Raw genomic sequence first — 18,317 nt, forward strand, 5'->3', positions numbered from 1 at the left:
CGGTGCATACCTTTAATCACAACACTCAAAAGGCAGAAGCAGGCAGATTTCTGTGAGTTCAAGGCCAGCCTGGTCTACATAAAGATTTCCAGGCCAGCTGGGGCTACATAGCCAGACCTTGCCTCAAAAAGGAATGAGTATTGCATTTTTTTCTTCTTTTCCAAAGTTTTATTTATTCATTTATTTATATAAAGTGCATGAGTCTTTTGCCTGCATGTATGTAAGTGTACCCATGTTGTGCAATATCCATGGAGGTCAGAAGAGGGCGTCAGATCCCCTGGAACTGCAGTTACAGACGGTTGTTAGCCACCGTGTGGGTTCTGGGAACCAAACCCAAGTCCTCTGCAAGAGCAGTCAGTGCTCTTAACCGCTGAGCCATCTCTCCAGTCTCTTTTTTTCTTTTTTTTAATAATTTTTTTTGGTGCTGAGGATGGAACCTAGGGCTTCAAGATGTTAGGCAGGTACTACAGAGCCATATCCCTAGTCTACTTTCTGGGGCTGCTACTTACTGCTTGGTCTCCTTGATGGGGAGGATATTGCCTTGGGATGAGCCATACTTGTCTTGTTAATAAACATAACATGCACATATGCTCTGTTCCCCCATCTCTCTGTCTCTGTCTCTCTTTTTCTGTCTCTCTGTCTATCTGTCTGTCTGTCTCTCTCTCTCTCTCTCTCCCCCTTTCTTGCTCTCTCTGATACCTATCTCTCACCTTTGTTTTGTGATCTGGATTGTTAAATTCACTCCCTTCCTGTTCCTATGACCTTGACTTCACCTTTTTGATCATCTGTTTAATCCTATGGGGCAGAAGATTCCAAGAATTTATCCCAGAGATACTTGGTTCTAGTGAGGACTCAGCACACAATGCTCAGCATAGAAGTCTGGCAGAGAGAAAATGCCTGGTAACCATCAGCTAACGCAAAGATTGATCAGTATTTACCGTTATTAGTTCTTATTCATCTTCTCTTCTTTCCTTGAGAAACTCATCCCATGATCTTCTGTTAATTTCATAGTGGGCTAAAGCTCATGGGGTGGGTTAGGAAAACATCATAGTTATCACCATCATCACCACCATCACCTCTTCATCACTATTACTACCACCTTCATCACTAGCCCCATCACCACCATTATCACCATAACAACCACCACCACCCCTGCCATTACCATCATGATCACCACTATCATCACCATCACCACCATCATCACCATCACCATCACTATTACCACCAGCATCACTACTATCACCATCATCACCACCATCAACACTATCACCATTACCACCATTACCACCACTGATATCACTGCTATCACCATTATTGTAACCATTGCCATCATTACCTTCGTCAATAATTAGTTTCCCCACATAGACATCTTCTTAAACATAATTTAAATAAGTTTTATTTAAATAGCTGGTACCAATCCTGAACCTCATAGCAATAGAAGTGACAGTAATTTCCACACTCCCAAAGGCTACTCATCCCTTCATTCTTTCTTTTCTGATCTTAGATACATTCTCATTCCACATAGCATAGAGAGCAATGAATGTCAATCCTACTGAGTATGTTGATATAAGAAGAGTTGGTCCTTGTCCCATAACTGAAGGTTCTGGGTTGGGGTTATGAGTTGAAGATGATTTCTGGAAGTTTAAACATTTGAGATGAGTGGTGGTCATGGTAATAGTAGCTCTCCCTTGATTACCATGTACTGTGTTCTCACACCAAGAAGCGTGCCCGTAGAGTTCCCTCCCTGGGAAGAAGAGGTCAGCCTAATGCTCACCATGCAGATAAGGAAGGAGAGACCTCAGGTGATATGTTCACAAAGATCAACAAACCTGAGCAGCTTGTCCACCTGGCCATGTAGCCCAGACTCCTTTAGCTGATGGACCAAGTTGCACCAGCTCTGGTCTTCCTCATGGGCTCAGGAGAAGAGATAGAGGGTGGAACAGGAGAGATGGAGTTGGTGTGTGCTGAGAATCACTGTGCAAGCGTGTGGTATGTCCTTGAGGTTTCCACTTCAGGAAAAGTAAAAACTACCTTGTGACTTTGTGGCTATAGATGGACTGTCCCCACAGGACAAGAACTTCAGGTTTCCTGTCTCAGGAGCCTAGCTAGCTCTGCAGAATGTGAGCACCTTATTCACTTCCACAAGCCTCAATTTTCACCTCTGTGGAATGGAAGCCATCACATTGGGATTGAAGAAAGGAGGGTATAGGAAATGCTTGGAGGGGTGACTGGCCCTTTCTGTGCATCTGAGAGAGGCTTAAAAATAAACCTTAGCTCCTCAGGACCACTACTATCTCCACCATCACTATCACCATCTCCATCATCACACCATCACTATCTCTTTCATCACCATTACCGCCATCACTATCTCCACCATCATCGCTTCCAACACCATTACCATCATCACCAACACTATCACCATTACCATCATCACTATCTCCACCACACCATCATCACCATCTCCATCACCACCATTACCACTATCACTATCACCACCATCACTATCTCCGTTACTACTACCATAATCATCACATTACAGTCACCATCACCACCATAATTACTATCTCACCACACCATCAATACCACATCACATCATCACCACCATCACTATCTCTGTCATCACCATTACTATCACAATCACCACCATCACTGTCAGCACTAACACCATCATGATCTCCATCACCACCACCATCACAACCACTACCATCACCACCATGGCTATCACCTTGCTGTTCCTGTTGGAGAACCTTCTGTTCTTGGTGTTCCCCACAATAGGCCTTCTTATTTCTAGAACCGTGGTTTTCCAGGGCCAGAGGGGCTCTGTGCAGAAACATTCCAGTTCAGTTTGCTTACACATTCATAGCACTTACTATGACCCAAACAAAGGAACTAATCAGTGACTCAGCAGATACTCTCTTCAGAGGACACATCCCACCAGTAGGGAAGGGCTCTGTTACAGAGCTTATCTTCTGACTTTTTCTGATGAGACATGTCTGTTCACCCCAGACAGGGCACCAGCATCAGGCCAAAGAAAAGATCTCAAGTTTAGCTTAGTGAACCATTGAGCAAGCTTATTGGAATTACTTACAGGAGTATGGAGGACTCAAAGATAGTCTGTCATCAAAGAGCCCACTCCAGCATGGGTGACAACTCCTAAAAGCTGTCTTTAGATTTCCTGCATATCTTGCAGGTAGCTGGGCTGGTCAGAGAGTTTCCTCTGAAAAGACATTCTGGTTGTGCACAGAGGCCATCAGCTCAAACTCAACAGCTTGGCTTCATGTCCTTCCATACTGCCTGATCCCTGAGGCCACCTTCCAAATCCTTCAAAATTCTGGGCCCAAACAAAGGCAGGACCTGCCAGTCTCTGAGTAGGCCCACCCTTGTCAACCTCACAATAGTCTTTGTTTTCTTTCTCAAGTTTTAATTTGGAGGCAAATGTAGATTCACATGTGTTGGGGGACCCTGCTGCTAAGGTTGCAGTCCACCATGTCCGGATAGCTCTAAGGAGCTCGGTGCTATATGGAAGGACTCCCTTTCTCAGCGGGGGGGGGGGGGGGGGGGGGGGGGCTCCTGTTCTCTGCCTGACTTATCTGGAAAATGCCTCCAAGCACAGATGCCTGGCCTTATTTGGAACATGACCTTTGGCATAGTTACCTGCAATAAAACTGCCCCCAGGTTTTTTCTATGTGATAATTAGGCATCACCCTATAGCCAGATGATAGGATCCCCCTACCACACGTAAATAAAGCATACTATGAACACCTATCAGCTGAAGCTTTGGCTGCTGCCTCCACACTATTCTTTTCCCTGACCCCCACTGAATAAATGGAGCTGTATCACTGAATCTGACTCCCCGGAAGGTCTCTTCCATCATGCTCACTGGCCATCCTGATCCCGTTCATCACTTCTGCTCTCTTTCTTCTCGTGGGTCAGTGGCCAATGGCCCACAAGGGGAGGGAGAGACCCACACACATGTAGTTGTGAAAAGCAACACAGAGAAACTGTGCATGGTGATGCATGTCTGCAGTCCATGAGCATGGGAGGTCTTTCCATCTCCTAGCGTCTTCTTCAATCTCTTTCTTTAAAGATTTAAAATTTCCATTGTAGAAATCTTTAATGCCTTGGGTCAAATTTATTCCTAGATTTTTTTTGAGGCTATTGTGAATGGGAGACTTTCCATGAACTCTTTCTCTGATTGTTATTGGTATATAGACGGGCTAGTGAATTTTGTAGATTGATTTTGTAACCTGCCACTTTGCTGAACGTGTTGATCATTTTTAGGAGTTTTCTGACAAACTTTTTGGGATCTCTTATATATAGAATATCATATCATCTGCAAATGGAGATAACTTGACCCGTTCTTTTCCAATTAGTACTCCTTTAATTTCCTTCTCAGGTCTTATTGCTCTAGCAAGAGTTTCAAGCACTATATTGAAAAGGAGTGGAGATAGTGGACATCCTTGTCTGGGTCCTGATTTTAATTGGAATGCTTCCAGTTTTTCTCCATTTAGAATGATGTTGGCTGTGGGTTTATTGTATGTATCTTTAGTTATGTTGAGGTATGTTCCCTCCAGTCCAATTCCTTCTAGGACTTTGAACATAAATGCATGTTAGATTTTGTCAAAGGTCTTTTCTGAATCTATTGAGATTGTCATAAGGTTTACTTTGTCTTGAAGTCCATTATATGATTTATTACATTTATCGACTTATGTATATTGAACCATCCCCGCATCTCTAGAATAAAGCCGACTACATCATAGTGGATAATATTTTTTATGTGTTGTCTGTGTGTGGTTTGCAAGTATCTTGTTGAGAATGTCTGCATTTATGTTCATTAAGGATAAGGGTCTATAGTTTTCTTTTTTTGTTGTGTCTTTACCTGGTTTAGGTATTAGAGTGATACTGCTTTCATAGAAAGATTTTGTGAGTTCTCCCTCTGTTTCTATCTTTTTGAGTAACTTAAGTAGTATTGGTTGTAGATCTTTAAATATTTGGTAGATTTTTGCTGTGACTCCATCTGGGCCTGGGCTTTATTTAGTCAGGAGATTTTTTTTTTTTTTTTTTGGTCTTTTTGAGATAGGGTCTCCCTGTAGCCCCAGCTGACCTGGAACTCACCATATAGACCAGGCTGACCTTGGTCTCAGAGATCAAGTGCCGGACTAAAGTGCTGGTGTACCACCATGCCTAACTTAGTATTTAAGTTTTTATAGTATTCCCTTACAATGTTCTGGATCTTTTTGGTGTTTATTGTGATGTTTCTCCTTTCATCTCTGATTTTGATGATTTGGATTTGCTCTTTTTTTCTTTTGGTTTACTGGGCTAAGGGTCTGTCTATCTTGTTTGCTTTTTTAAAGAATCAGCTCTTACATTCATTGATTCTTTGTATTGTTTTCTTGGTTTCTATTTCATTAATCTCTGCTCTGAATTCTGTTATTTCTCTCATCTGCTGGGTTTGGGTTTCATTTGTTCTTGCCTTTCCAGAGCCTTGAGTTGCACTGTTAAGTCATTTATTTATGCTCTCGCTGACTTTTTTTTTTTTTAATTTTAAATGTAGGCACTTAGAGCTATAAACATCCCTCTTAGGACTGCTTTTAAAGTGACCCAGAGGTTTGTTATGCTGTATTATCATTTTCATTTAGTTAAAAGAGTACTTTTATTTCTTCCTTAACTTCTTCTTTGACCCACTCATCATTCAGGAGGGTGCCATAGTTCCTGTAGTTGCTGGGGCATCTTCCGGTGTTGATTTTAAGCCCTTTTGTGTTGTGATCTGATGGAATGCATGGAATTATTTCAAATTTTTTATATTCATTGAAGTTAAATTTTTGCCCCAGTATGTGGTTAATTTTTGAGAAAGTTCCATGGTGCTGAATAGAAAGTGTATTCTTTGATTCCTGGGTGGAATATTTGGTAGATGTCTGTTAGGTCTAGTTGATGTATGGTATCATTTAATTCAGGTTCTCTGTTTATTCTTTTTTCTGGTTGACCTGTCTATAGGAGATAGTGGGGTATTAAAGTCTCCTATTATTACTGAATTTTGGTTAATCTGTGTCTTAAAGTCCTGTAGTACTATTTTTGTTAAATTGGATGCATGAGAGTTTGGTGCATAAATGTTCATGATTGTAATATCTTCTTGGACAATTATTCCTCTGATCAGAATGAAGTGACTTTATCTTTTCTGATTAGTTTTAGTTTGAAGTCTATTTTGTTATATATTAGAATTTCACCCTCTTCTTGTGTCTTAAAGGTGCCATTTACTCAGGATATTTTTTTTCCCATCATTTCACCATAAGGTAGCACCTGTCCTTGAAGGTGAGATGAGTTTCTTGCAGACAATAAAATAATGGATTTTGTTTCTTAATCCATTCAACTAGCCTGTGTCTCTTTGACTAGGGTGTTGATGCCATTAATATTTAAAGTTATTATTGAAAGATGTGTAGTGGTTATTGTCATTTTAACTTCTGTTTGTATTCTTGGTCTAATTTTGTGTTATCATAATTATGACTTCATTAATTTTCTTTCTGTTGTCTCTTGGGTATAGTCATTCCTTTCTTCAGTCCCCTGTATTGCTTTGAGTATTCTCTATAAGGCTGGTTTTGTGGACATGAATTCTTTTAGCCTATTCATGTCATGGAAGATTTTTTTTTCTTTCCCCTTCAACTATAATAGACAGTTTTCCTGGGTAAAATATTCTGGCTGTTCTCACTTTCATAGTTTGCACTGAAAAGTCATCTGGAATTTTGATGGATTTTCCTTCATATGTAAATTGCTGTTTTTCTTTTGCAGCTTTCAGTATTCTCTCTTTGTTCTGTACATTTAGTGTTTTTACTATGATGTGCCATGGGGAATTTGTTTTCTGGTCCTGCCTATTTGGTGTTCTATGTGCTTCTTGTACTTGTATGGGTTATCTGGTTGAAGATCTGGTCAATACCATTTACCTAGGATTCTTCTCTTTCCTCTATGCCTATGATGTGTAAATTTGGTCTTTTCATGGTGTCCCACATTTGCTGCATATTCCATCCTTATTTTTTGTTAATTTTTCATTATCCTTTGCTTGAGCAGTCCGATTCTTCAACTTTATTGTCCAATCTTGATATTCTGTTTTCCATTTCATTCATTCTATTTGTGAGGCTTTCTCCTGTCATTTTAAATTGGTTTATTAAGTTTTTTTCTTCCTTTTTCATTTCAGCCTGAGTTTTCTTCAATATTTCTGTTTCTTTGCCTGTATTCTCTTTTAGTTCTTTGAGGTTTGCATGTGTCTGTGTGTGTCTGTGTGTGTGTGTGTGTGTGTTTGTGTGTGTGTGTGTATGCTTTAAATTCTTTGAATTCTTTGATCATGCTTATGACTGTTCTTTTAAAATTCTGGGTCCTGGGTTACCTCTAGGGGGTTCTCATTGTAGAACTCTTCTATAGGAATGATAGTGTTTGGTGGGGACTTATTTTGTTTTTTTGTAATATTATTTTTTCATTGTGGTTTTTGCAAGTGGATTTCTTTTGTTCCTTGTGATTCTGGTATGAAATTCAAGCCTTCCTTTTACTGAGTTGAAGTTTGTTTCTGTTTGTATTATCGATGTACCGTGGTTGCTTTCTGGTTGAGTATGAAAAGCTGGTTGGTCTAAGCTTCAAGCTATTTCTTTTGCTTTTGTATTGGAGGGACCAGATGGATCCAGTCTGTCTACTCAAGAGCTCTCCAGGAGGGCAAAGTGGTCCTGGCTAGTTAGGAGCACTTCAGCAGCCTCAGATGGATGTTTCCAAGGTCCAAGGAGAGGTTATGGGACAATGAAGTCCAAGCCCCCACTAGTCAGCAGGGAAGCCTTGCCCAGAAACAGTGGGAGGGACTGCAGATTGGTCCCAAAGCAGGGAGATGGGCATGGTGTGATTTGGGCAGCTCACTCCAGAGGCCGAGTCAGGTGCTTTCAGATAGTCTCAAAAGGTTTGCCTAATTAATAGTTTGAAACTTCATATTTTTTGAGAATTTCATACATAAGCACTGTATTTACATCATTTCCATCCCTCCTTCTCCCTAGTTTTATGTAATTTTATCACACGCATAGGATTGGGTATCTACCATCATACACCTACATGAATGATATAAAAACAGGCCATTTCAACATTATAAGTGCCCTCTTCGTGCTCTTTTGTAGCCGTCCCCCCTACCCCAGCTTGTCCTCCCTCAACTCTGATGAGCAACTCTGTTCCTGCATCTGTGATTGGTTCATTTCCGGATTGGCATGTGGTGTACCTCACTTTGATCCCTTCAGGAAACAAGCTTTTTTCCCAGTATGATTCTCTGGAGGTTTATCCAAGTGGTCTGGCTTTTCAATGGTTATTTCTCATTACTGAGGAGTGGTCTCCATAGTCCCAGTGTCCTGCCATCATCCCCTTTGAAGAACACCCACCTTGTTCCCAATCTGGATCTGAAGAGCACACATTTGATTTCTCTGGGATGAATGCCCAAGACTGTAATGCTGGGCTACAGAGTTATCTCACATTTAGCCATCTGAGGACTCAACAGTGTTTTCCAGAGTGGCTTGTGACCATCAGCATGTTAAACAGAGCATGACACAAAGCCCACTTCCCATCCTCACTGGCATTTATCATTACCACTTTGCCATTTGTTATTATTTTAGCTGTGGTGACAGGTATGAAGTGGTAAGTATTTCATGATTTTTCCTGGGGAGCCATGAAGAAAGGCCTGTTCACCCCACAGAAGGAGAGCACCAACAGAGCAGAGAGGATCCCATTCAAGTCTGGCCTGGCGAACCAGCAAATTTATTGGGGTCATTTACAGGAACATGGGTGACTCAAAAGCAACTGCATCACCAAAAAGTCCACTCAGCATGGCTCAAGACTCTCACAAGCTGCACCATGGAGTCCTGCCCTCAGCCAGCCTCCACTTCTATGCTAACTCCCAAGATCACATGCACCTTGGAGGTGGGAGGGCACAGTAGGTGGAGCCTGGCACTACCTGCCCTTCCCAGAGGGAATGTTACCAACCTCATTTTTGTGACCTCACACCTGGTTGCCATTGTACTCTGATTTTCATTGTCATGACTGTGGGTCAAGGTATCCCAGGGCTGTGCAGAGGAAGCAGCTGGTCATAACAGTGGGATTCTGTTCTGCAGGACAGGGCTAGATGATGATCTGGAATCACAAGGGCTACCTGTCAACCAGTCACAAAACTTCAGGGGCACATGTCAGCCTTTGCCTCAGGTGAGCAATACTATTGAGCTGGGCCAACTTCAGCTGGCCCTGGCTGGGTTCAGCTCACAGGACAGCTGGAGAATGACTGACGAAGAGGCCTGGGGACTTGCTTCTGCTCACACAGCTTCTTGTCTTCCATGGACTCACATAGCACATTTGCATTCAAAGCCATCTGTATAGGGCTGCATATAAGCCATAGAGAGGTGTCTTCCTCAAGTTAACCATCAGTCAACATCCTCCAGAAAAGAACCAGGGAGAGGGAAACAGGTAGATCTAGAAATAGATAAATAGGTAGATGGATGGATAGATGAACTGATAGATAAATAGAAGATGTAGAATTAGATACAGGTAGGTAGGTAGATGATACATAGTTAGAGATGGATGGATCAATGGTATAGCTGATAGATAAATGATAGAGATACATGTAGTAGGTAAAAATGATAGATGGGTAGATGTAGACATAGGTAGGCAGATGAATGGATAGACAAACAGGTAGATGAGAAACAGATAGATTGGATGCAGAGATAGGTAAATATAGTACTTCTATAACACTTGGAAGGTAGATAATAGAAATGGATGGATAGAGAGAAAGAGATGATAGATATTAAGAGACTTATTGTAGGTTTTGATTGATATAATTGTTTGTGGGTTGGTAGTAAGTTTGAAATCCATAGGGTGCCTTAGCTCAGGTTGCTATAACAAAATACTACTGGCTTCAACAACATAAGTTTATTTTCTTAGAGTTTTGGAAATTGGGAGTTCAATATTAAGGCACTGTCAGGGCTGGTTTCTGGTGAGGGCTTTCATTCTGGATTAAAGAGGGCTGCCATCTTGCTATGTCTTTACATGTTTTTCCCTCTGTGTGTCTGTATGATATATAGGTATTAGAGATCAGTCAATGATGATGATCTTCAGATCTATAAAGAGATTTCATAGCACCACCCAGATTCATGTTTGGTTAGACAACTGGAGACTATGGCCCAGCTGTGCTGACAGAGCAGAGAGATGACAATATAAGTCTCTTGTTTATATGAGAAACCAGCTAGCAGAGTGCCCCTGACATCACAGCTCTCCATTCAAAATGGCACCCCAAAGCTATCCTAGCTGCAAGGGAAGTTCTATAAATGAAGTGCCAGATCAGGATGATGTGGATGGTTTTGACTGGCTTAGAACAGCAAAGAGTCCTTGGTGGAGCTGAGGTGAGAAACACCATCCCTCAGATAAAGGCATGTGCATGCACATGTTTGTGTGTGTATGTGCATGTGTCCATATGCATGTGCATGTGTGTATGTATGTGTGTGCATGTGTGTATGTATGTGTGCATGTGTATACATAGGTATGTGTATGTGTGCATGTGTGTATATGTGCATTGTGATATTTATATGTGTGTATACATGTGCATGCATATGTGTGATTGTGTATATGTGCATATGTGTGTTTGATGTGTGTACACATGTGTATGTGTGTGTATATGTATGTGTGTGTAAGTTGTGAAAGTATCAAGTGCTGCAAAACAGCAAATATTTATTGGAAGCAACAGATTATCCCATTTGTGTTGCAAGCAACAGGAAGGACTAGATTGATAACATCTATTTGTGCACTATTCTAGGTTAGTAGGTGTCAGAAAGGGAAAATTCTTCTCTGATAAGGCTTTACTTTTCCTTTCCCATTTCATACTAGATGGAATGGTTTTATAAAGAGGCAGCAGGGTCTTTGTTCAAGAGGAGAGTTCTAGGAAAAATCTGAAGGAACAGGTACTCAAGGCAACAGGCCCCACTCTTGATTTCAGTGGATGCTGAGAGTCAAGGCTGTTTTTATTCAGGCATCACCGTAATGTGACATTTAAACAGCACACTCAGGAACCCACTGGGCCAAAAAACAGTCCACAAGCCTCTACTTTCTCCTAAAGCTTTGAAACCCATGCATCACAGCCTCCTTTTCACCCCTAAGGTTGGAGACCCCAGGAAATGCCTGATTTTACTGCTCTACAGTCTTTGTTCTCTCTCTCTCTCTCTCTCTCTCTCTCTCTCTCTCTCTCTGTGTGTGTGTATGTGCACTTGTGTATGTGTGTGTGTTGTGTGTGGACATATTTGTGTGTGTGCATGCATGTGTGTATGTGTGCATGGAGGCCAGAGGCTGATGTCTGCCATCTTCACTGATTACTCTCTACCTTGAGTTTTGAGGTAGGGTCTCTCTCTTGGTCTGAAACTCACCAGTTCAGCTAAATTGGCTGGGCAATGAGCCCCAGCCATCCTCTGGTCTCTGCCTTACCAGTGCTGAGATTACAGGTGCATCCTGCCACACTTGGCTTTTTGTACTGGTTTCTGGGGATTGAACTCAGGTTCTCATGCTTGCACAGCAAGCACTGACTGACTGAGCCATCTCCCCTGCCCTTCTAATGCCTTTTGAGGAGGAAGAGAGGTCTGCATCTCCACAGTGAGATGTCTGGGGCCATAAGGCTGTTTAGTGGCAGATGGACTGAAACTCTCTTCTGGACTCCTTGTGGAAGGGCTCTTGGGCTGTCCAGCATCTGTTTCCCCTCTTTTGGGGATGTCACTCTGTGTATTGGACTTTTCAATATTGTGACAAAATACCCAAGAGAAACAGCTTAAAGGAAGGTTCATTCATTTTGGCTCATGGTTTTGGTCCATGGTCTATTGTTTCTGGGCCATGCCGAGGCAGAACACCATGGTGGGAGCCTATGGTAGAACAGAATGCTTCATCACATGGTGGGCAGGAGGCAGAAAGGGGGCGGGGTCAGATAAGCTATAGCTCCCAAGGACACACCCCTCTAACCAGGCCCCACCTCTGAAGGTTTCTGCCTTTTCCCAATGGAGCCATTGGATTGCAAATCCACCCATGAATTAAGCCACTGAAGAGGGCAGAGTCCTCCTGAGCCAGTCAGTCAGGCCCCCAGTGATTGATTCCAACTGAAACCAAGCTTGTAAGGTCCATAGCTTTAAAGTCTTTCTTTGACCAGAGGTGTATAAATCAGGATGCAAATTGAGCACCCTCAGTGTTTCTGTGGTGATTTGAGTAAGAATGTCCCCCATAGGCTCCAAGTATTTGGACATCTTGTCCCCAGTTAGTGGCGCTGTTTTGGGAGGTCTTAGAAGGTGTGACCATGCTGGAGGAAACATCGCTGGGAGTGGGCTTAGAGAGCTCTTAAGACTTACCAGATTTCAAGTCACTCTTCGCTTCCTGTGCTTGAAGATATGATCCCTTGACTTTCTGCTCTGGCTACCTCCTGCTACCATGCCTCCCTGCCATTATGGACTCTCCCCTGGAACTGAAAGCCAAATAAACCCTTCTATAAGTTAAGCTGCCTTGGTCATGGTGTCTTGTCATAGCAACAGAAAAGTAGCTAATACAGTTCCTTAAGCAACAAGGGACAGGAGTTTGTACAGAAACATTCCAGGCTTTGGTCCTATGGTGGGATAATATTCAGTATCTTCACTCCTGTCTCCTGGAGGAGACAACACTCAGCACCATGGAGGTGTCCTTCTAGCTAAGATGTCAGCACATTGCTCCTCCCCTTGGTCTGACTTTCCACTCCCTCACCTATATAAGCTTGCATCCCAATCCTTGCCTCAGGCTCTGCTTTGGCAAAAACTGACACAAAAAGGAGAGCTACGAATCAAGGAGCTCCCTGACCCTAAGGAGGTCTAGTCCTTAGCAAACTTTTTGTGGTTTTCCCACCTAGGTCCCCAGAACTGTCCCTGTCTTATAATTACAGTTCTTCAATCTTTCCTTTACATCCATGAGCTCTCCCTTACAGCTGTTTTCTCACAGATACACTGACTGAGCACGGTACACCACTGCTCCATCCTTCACAGTGATGGTCTAGTGGGGTGGTGCCCTCTGAATTTGCGTAGTGTGCAACCTGTGCAACTATCCGTGGTGGCCCTGTGTGACTCACACATTTTCTTTCCTTTCATGTTGAATCATGGCTGATAAAAACTTGACATACAGCTGAAAGGTTTCCTGTATCAGTGGTCTGCCTGCAGGGACATGAACACCGAGGCTGTGGGCATGAGGTAGTTGTGACGTGGTTCAGTCTTGAATCTTGCTGAAACACAGTTCAAATACTCTTTGGGCTAAAGTTTGTAAGAGTTCAGGGCTGGGGAGATGGTTCAGTGGGTAAAGTGTTTGGTTCACAAGCATGAGGACCTGAGTTCAGATCCCCAGCACACACATAAAAGCCAGATGTGGTGGTATGTACCTGTGTGTGCACACGTACAAACACACACACACACATTCTCCAAGGGAAACTTGGTTCTTTCTTTTTAAAGACTACATTTACTTATTTGTGTATTTGTGGGTGTACATGTGCCATGGCTCACATGGGAGGTCAGGACAACCTGTGGGAGTTGGTTCTCTCCTTCTACCACGTGGATCCCAAGGATTGAACTCAGGTCCTTGGCCTTGGTGGCAAGCACCTTCACCCACTGAGCCATCTCACCAGCCCAGAAACTTGGTTCTCATTACCAAATGTATATCAGGGCCCGGCCATTTTATTCATGCATTTGTAAAAAACAGCTAGAAGTCTGGCTGTGGCTAGAGTCTTTGCCAACTCTCCCTCCTGCTCCTTTTCCCTGGAGAAAAGTACAGTCGAAGAAAAAGATGCAGGGGGGAGAGAGAGAGAGAGAGAGAGAGAGAGAGAGAGAGAGAGAGAAGGGCAAACTTCTATATTACTCTAATTTCTGAAACACAAAAAGCTATTCTTTGCAAGTAAATCCATTTTGCCCCTGTGGCATTAAGGGTAGAGAAATTCCTAGGAAAATAATTTGTCAAGTTCTGACTGATTAAAGATCCCTATAAAATCTGCACACCCTCCCCCTCTTCTTTTTTGTCCTCCTGAGGAAAAACCCAGCTTCCACCAGAGCTCTGAATGAACCAGCGATTCATTGCGGACTGTCAGATAACATAGCGCTGTCCCATCACATCCTTTGCTGGGATAGAAGCAGAAGGAAGCAATTCTGTGCCCACCGAGCATCCAAGCTGGGGGTATGTTAGTGATTAAGGGATCCTGGCCTGGGGGAGGTAGAGAGATATGAGTCAGATTTGCAAAAGCACCATAAATCTCCCCGCTTTATTCAAAATGTGTTTTATAGTCATTTCCTGGCCAATGGCTGCCTTGAATAAATATATAACATATCTGGATTTAGCATTTGGGCTCCGAGCTGGGCTTTGACTTGAGGGCCAGGCATTCTGAATATTTCCAAGAACTAGCAAGGAGCCAATAATGAAGCTGCTTTTCTTCCTGAGTCACCACATCCTACATCAAAAATAGAAATAGAAGTTGGAGCTAATTAGGTCAAAAGAGAGGAAGCTTCACCTGTTCTTCCATCAGGCTTCTGCTCCCTTACTGCCGGGCTCATCCAGCACCCCTGCATGAGAGAGACCCCCCCCAAAGTTGAGTGCCACAGACTACATTTGGTTGGGTCTGGTAATGTCAACATTTGGCCAAAAGAGCTTGGCTTGGTTGATCAAAAGTTGGCAAAATAGCTTTTTAAAGGGAAATTTCTTTTCTGTGTGTGTGTGTGTGTGTATGTGTGTGTCAAGCACTCTACCATTGTGCTACACCCCAGGCTCCTTTTTATATTTTTAATTATTTTAATTTTTTGTTTTTTTTTTTTTGAGAAAGGGTCTCCTTGTAGCCCCAGATAGCCCGGAACTCACTATGTAGACCAGGCTGGCCTCGATCTCACAGAGGTCTGCCTGCCTCTGCCTCACAAGTGCTGGGACTAAAGGCATGGGCCACCATGCCCAGCAGGTTACTTTTTAAATTTTGAGATAAAGTCTTGCTGTGTAGCCCAGAATGGCCTCTAACTTGTGATTCTCCTGCCTCAGCTTCCCCAAGTAGCTGCCTGGTTTATGCAGTGCTAGAATTTGAACCTAGAGTTTTGTGCATACTGAGCCACGTTCCCAGCTCTCTTGACATTGGGTACTTGCAGTATGATGAGCTTCAGAGCCAAGGACCATAGTCTTGCCCATGAAACTTCTGTCCACTGTGACAATGGAAGACATGTGGTCAGCTGCTCACTTCCTGCACGTTTCCATAAGAAAGCTGAGACTGCTCCCCAAAATACAGTGTCATACTAAGTGTGTTGGCATAGCCCTTTAATAGGGAGGGGGAGCCAGGAGGATCTTGAGTTCAAAGTCAGCTTGGGTTACAAGGGAGACCCTGTCTCTCTTTAAAAAAAGGAAGATAGGCCATACATTTTCTCTGCCAATAAACTCTATGGGGGGGGGGGCTAGGAGTAATTGACACTTGCCCATGAATTCCATTTACTCGCTGCATCACAAAGTTCTTTTAGTTTCTCAGACTTCTAGAATTTCCCCACTTCTCCCAGAAAGGAGCAGAACTTTATTGTCACCTTGACAGTGATTGATTTGGTAGCTTATGTCTGACAAAGTGTGGGCGTGAGCAGTCCGCTCCCAGTGCCAAGGGCTGAGTTAAGGCAGACCGGGTGAAGGTGACCAGGAGGCTACATGGGTCCTGAGGATGGAACCTAAGGCTCTGTACCACTGACCCATACCCCCAAACCCCTTTTTTGGTGTGTGTGTGTGTGTGTGTGTGTGTGTGTGTGTGTGTGTGCGCACTCAAGGCCGTGCAGGTATGTGTGCCTGTGCACTGGAGCACAGAGGCCACAGGATTCTTCACCTTATTCCTTTGAGACAGGGCTTCAGCACAGTCTCAGGGATCCTCCTCCACTGCCACAGCACTGGTGTTACAGGTGGTGCCTGGCCATGGCCAGGTTTTTACCTGGAGCTGGAATCAGAACTCAGGTCCTCATGCTTGCTTAGCTCTCTGATGCACTGAGCCATTCCCAGCCCCACCATCTGCAGACCTGTAGCTAGGTTATCAAAGGTGGGTAGACAGGTGTGGGTGGCACACGCCTGCCATCCCAGCAAGCAGAGGCAGGATCAGAAGTTCAGACAAACATGGCTACAGAGAGTCCAAGGCCAGCTTGGGCTACATGAGGCCCTTATACTATATCCTCCATACCCAAAAGGTTAGTGGAATGTCTACCAGACTGTCTCTTCTTGATACCCAGCCCCCATGATGGGAGGAAGCCCACCCCAGCCCAGGAAAGTCATAGACAGATAGTCACAGGAAAGGAGTGGAAGCCCTAGGTCCCTGCACTAGCCACGGGAGTCAAGGGCTACCAGGTTGTCGCAGACCCTCTCTCAATGTCATGGCATCAAGACAAGTTGCCCTTGCTCTGCCATGTCCCCATCCTGACCCCAGAATCCAGGAGCTTCATACATGGTGGTTTTGTACCCTGCATTTCAGGAGTGTTGGCTTGTCACCCTTCTGACCTGGAACATGCTGTATAGGTAAGAGAAACATATTTGTCCCTGAGCTTTCCAGCTGCCCAAACAGGGATAGCGTGCTGGCTAAAGACAAACAGATCAAGGCATCTGCTGAAAGCCTGGGGTGGGGGATCCTTTGGGGCCTTGGAAGGATGATGTAGAATCAAGCAGTTGCTGGGGCTGGAGAGGTGGCTCAGCAGTTTCCTGCTGTTCTTTCAGAGATCAGTTCCCAGAACCCACATCAGGTGTCTCACAACCACCTACAACTCTAGCTCCAAGGATCCAATGCCCTCTGCCAGCCTCTGAGGGCAACTGTATTCATGAGTACATAATAACATATACATACACATAATTAAACATAAACAAACTTTAAAAAAGAATCCTGTATCTGGCTGGTGTTCCCTTTCATTTTCAGTCTCAAACTTGCCATCGTCCTGCCTCAGCCTCTTGAGTTCAGGGATGGCAGACAAGAGCCACCACACCCAGCTGGTGATTCAATTGATGACACCACCATGGTCAATCCAACAGCAACAGGACAGTGTCTCCTAAGGTCTCCGATGTACTAGAAAACTGAAATCAAGATATAGAAACCTCAAGTGTTTGAGACCCACAAGACACTGAGCCACTAAGGTCTCTGCAGAAACTGCAAAGTAATTTGGTAACGTCTTGATCCTCAGCGTGCAGGGACCCACGGCAGATGCAGGTGCAAGACCAGGCTCCACAAATGTTTGTGGCATGAATAACAGCAAAATGGCCGCACATTATCAAAGTTATTCATAGTTTAGGAGGCGTTCGGTTGGTAATACACTTGCCTGGCAGGCCTGAGAACCACAGTTCCATCCCCATAGCCCATCTTCATCAGACATGGTGGCCTGCACTTGTCATATCAGCGCTGAGGAGGTGGAGACAAGAAGATCCTTGGGGCTCCCTGGCCAGCTAGTCTAGCTGACTTGGTGAACCCCAGGTTCTAGTGAGAGACACTGTCTCAAATAAATCAATAAACAAGGTAGACAGTTTCTGAAGAATGACAGCTGACATTGCCCTCTGGCCTATACACACACACACACACACACACACACACACACACACATTGCTGCACCTATAGGCTTTATTCAAGGTGTAGGCAGTTGTGATGGGCATATGGACCTCTGTAACAGGACCAGGTAGTAGGGAACAAAGACTAGGCTAGCCTTTGCTCTCAGCAGGAACCAGTGGGGACTCAGCTAAGCGCTGGTGGGGTCTATGGACAGATACAACCAAGACAGAATCACAGGGGCCACTGGCTATACCCACCTACCAGTATTCCTGCTGAAGGCAGCCAGGAGGACTGGGCATCCCCATGGGGACATGACCATGAACAAAGGTCAGATATTGAGGGAAGATAATGGAGGGTGGGTCTGACTCAATCAACTTACCAGGGATAAGTGAGTGGATAGACAGAGGAGAAGGATCAAGAGGCTGATTCAAGTCTGCTGGAGGGGTCTTTGATTAATTCTGTCCTTTCTCAGGGGATTTCTCCTAAGAGGGAAGTTGTAAGAAATCCTGATTTAAGTGGTCAGAGGTCCACTCTGAACTGTGAAGTCCTTGGATCAGCTGTATGACCCCAGGCAAGTTACTTAACTTCTCTGGGTCTCACTTTGTTATCTCAGAGACTGGGAGAATAGCCTCCCCTCTTCACAGTAAGAATGGTCCCAGACAGAGAGTTCTGGAAGATGTAGGGGTAGAGCAGAGGCTTCTGCTGTGGCTGTACCAGGCCTTCCCTCTCCCTCACTTTCTCTTTCAGAGTCTAACCCCTC

The sequence above is a fragment of the Nannospalax galili genome, unplaced genomic scaffold (assembly GCF_000622305.1).
Source record: "Nannospalax galili isolate Female #2095 unplaced genomic scaffold, S.galili_v1.0 scaffold120, whole genome shotgun sequence".
NCBI classification, from domain to species: domain Eukaryota; kingdom Metazoa; phylum Chordata; class Mammalia; order Rodentia; family Spalacidae; genus Nannospalax; species Nannospalax galili.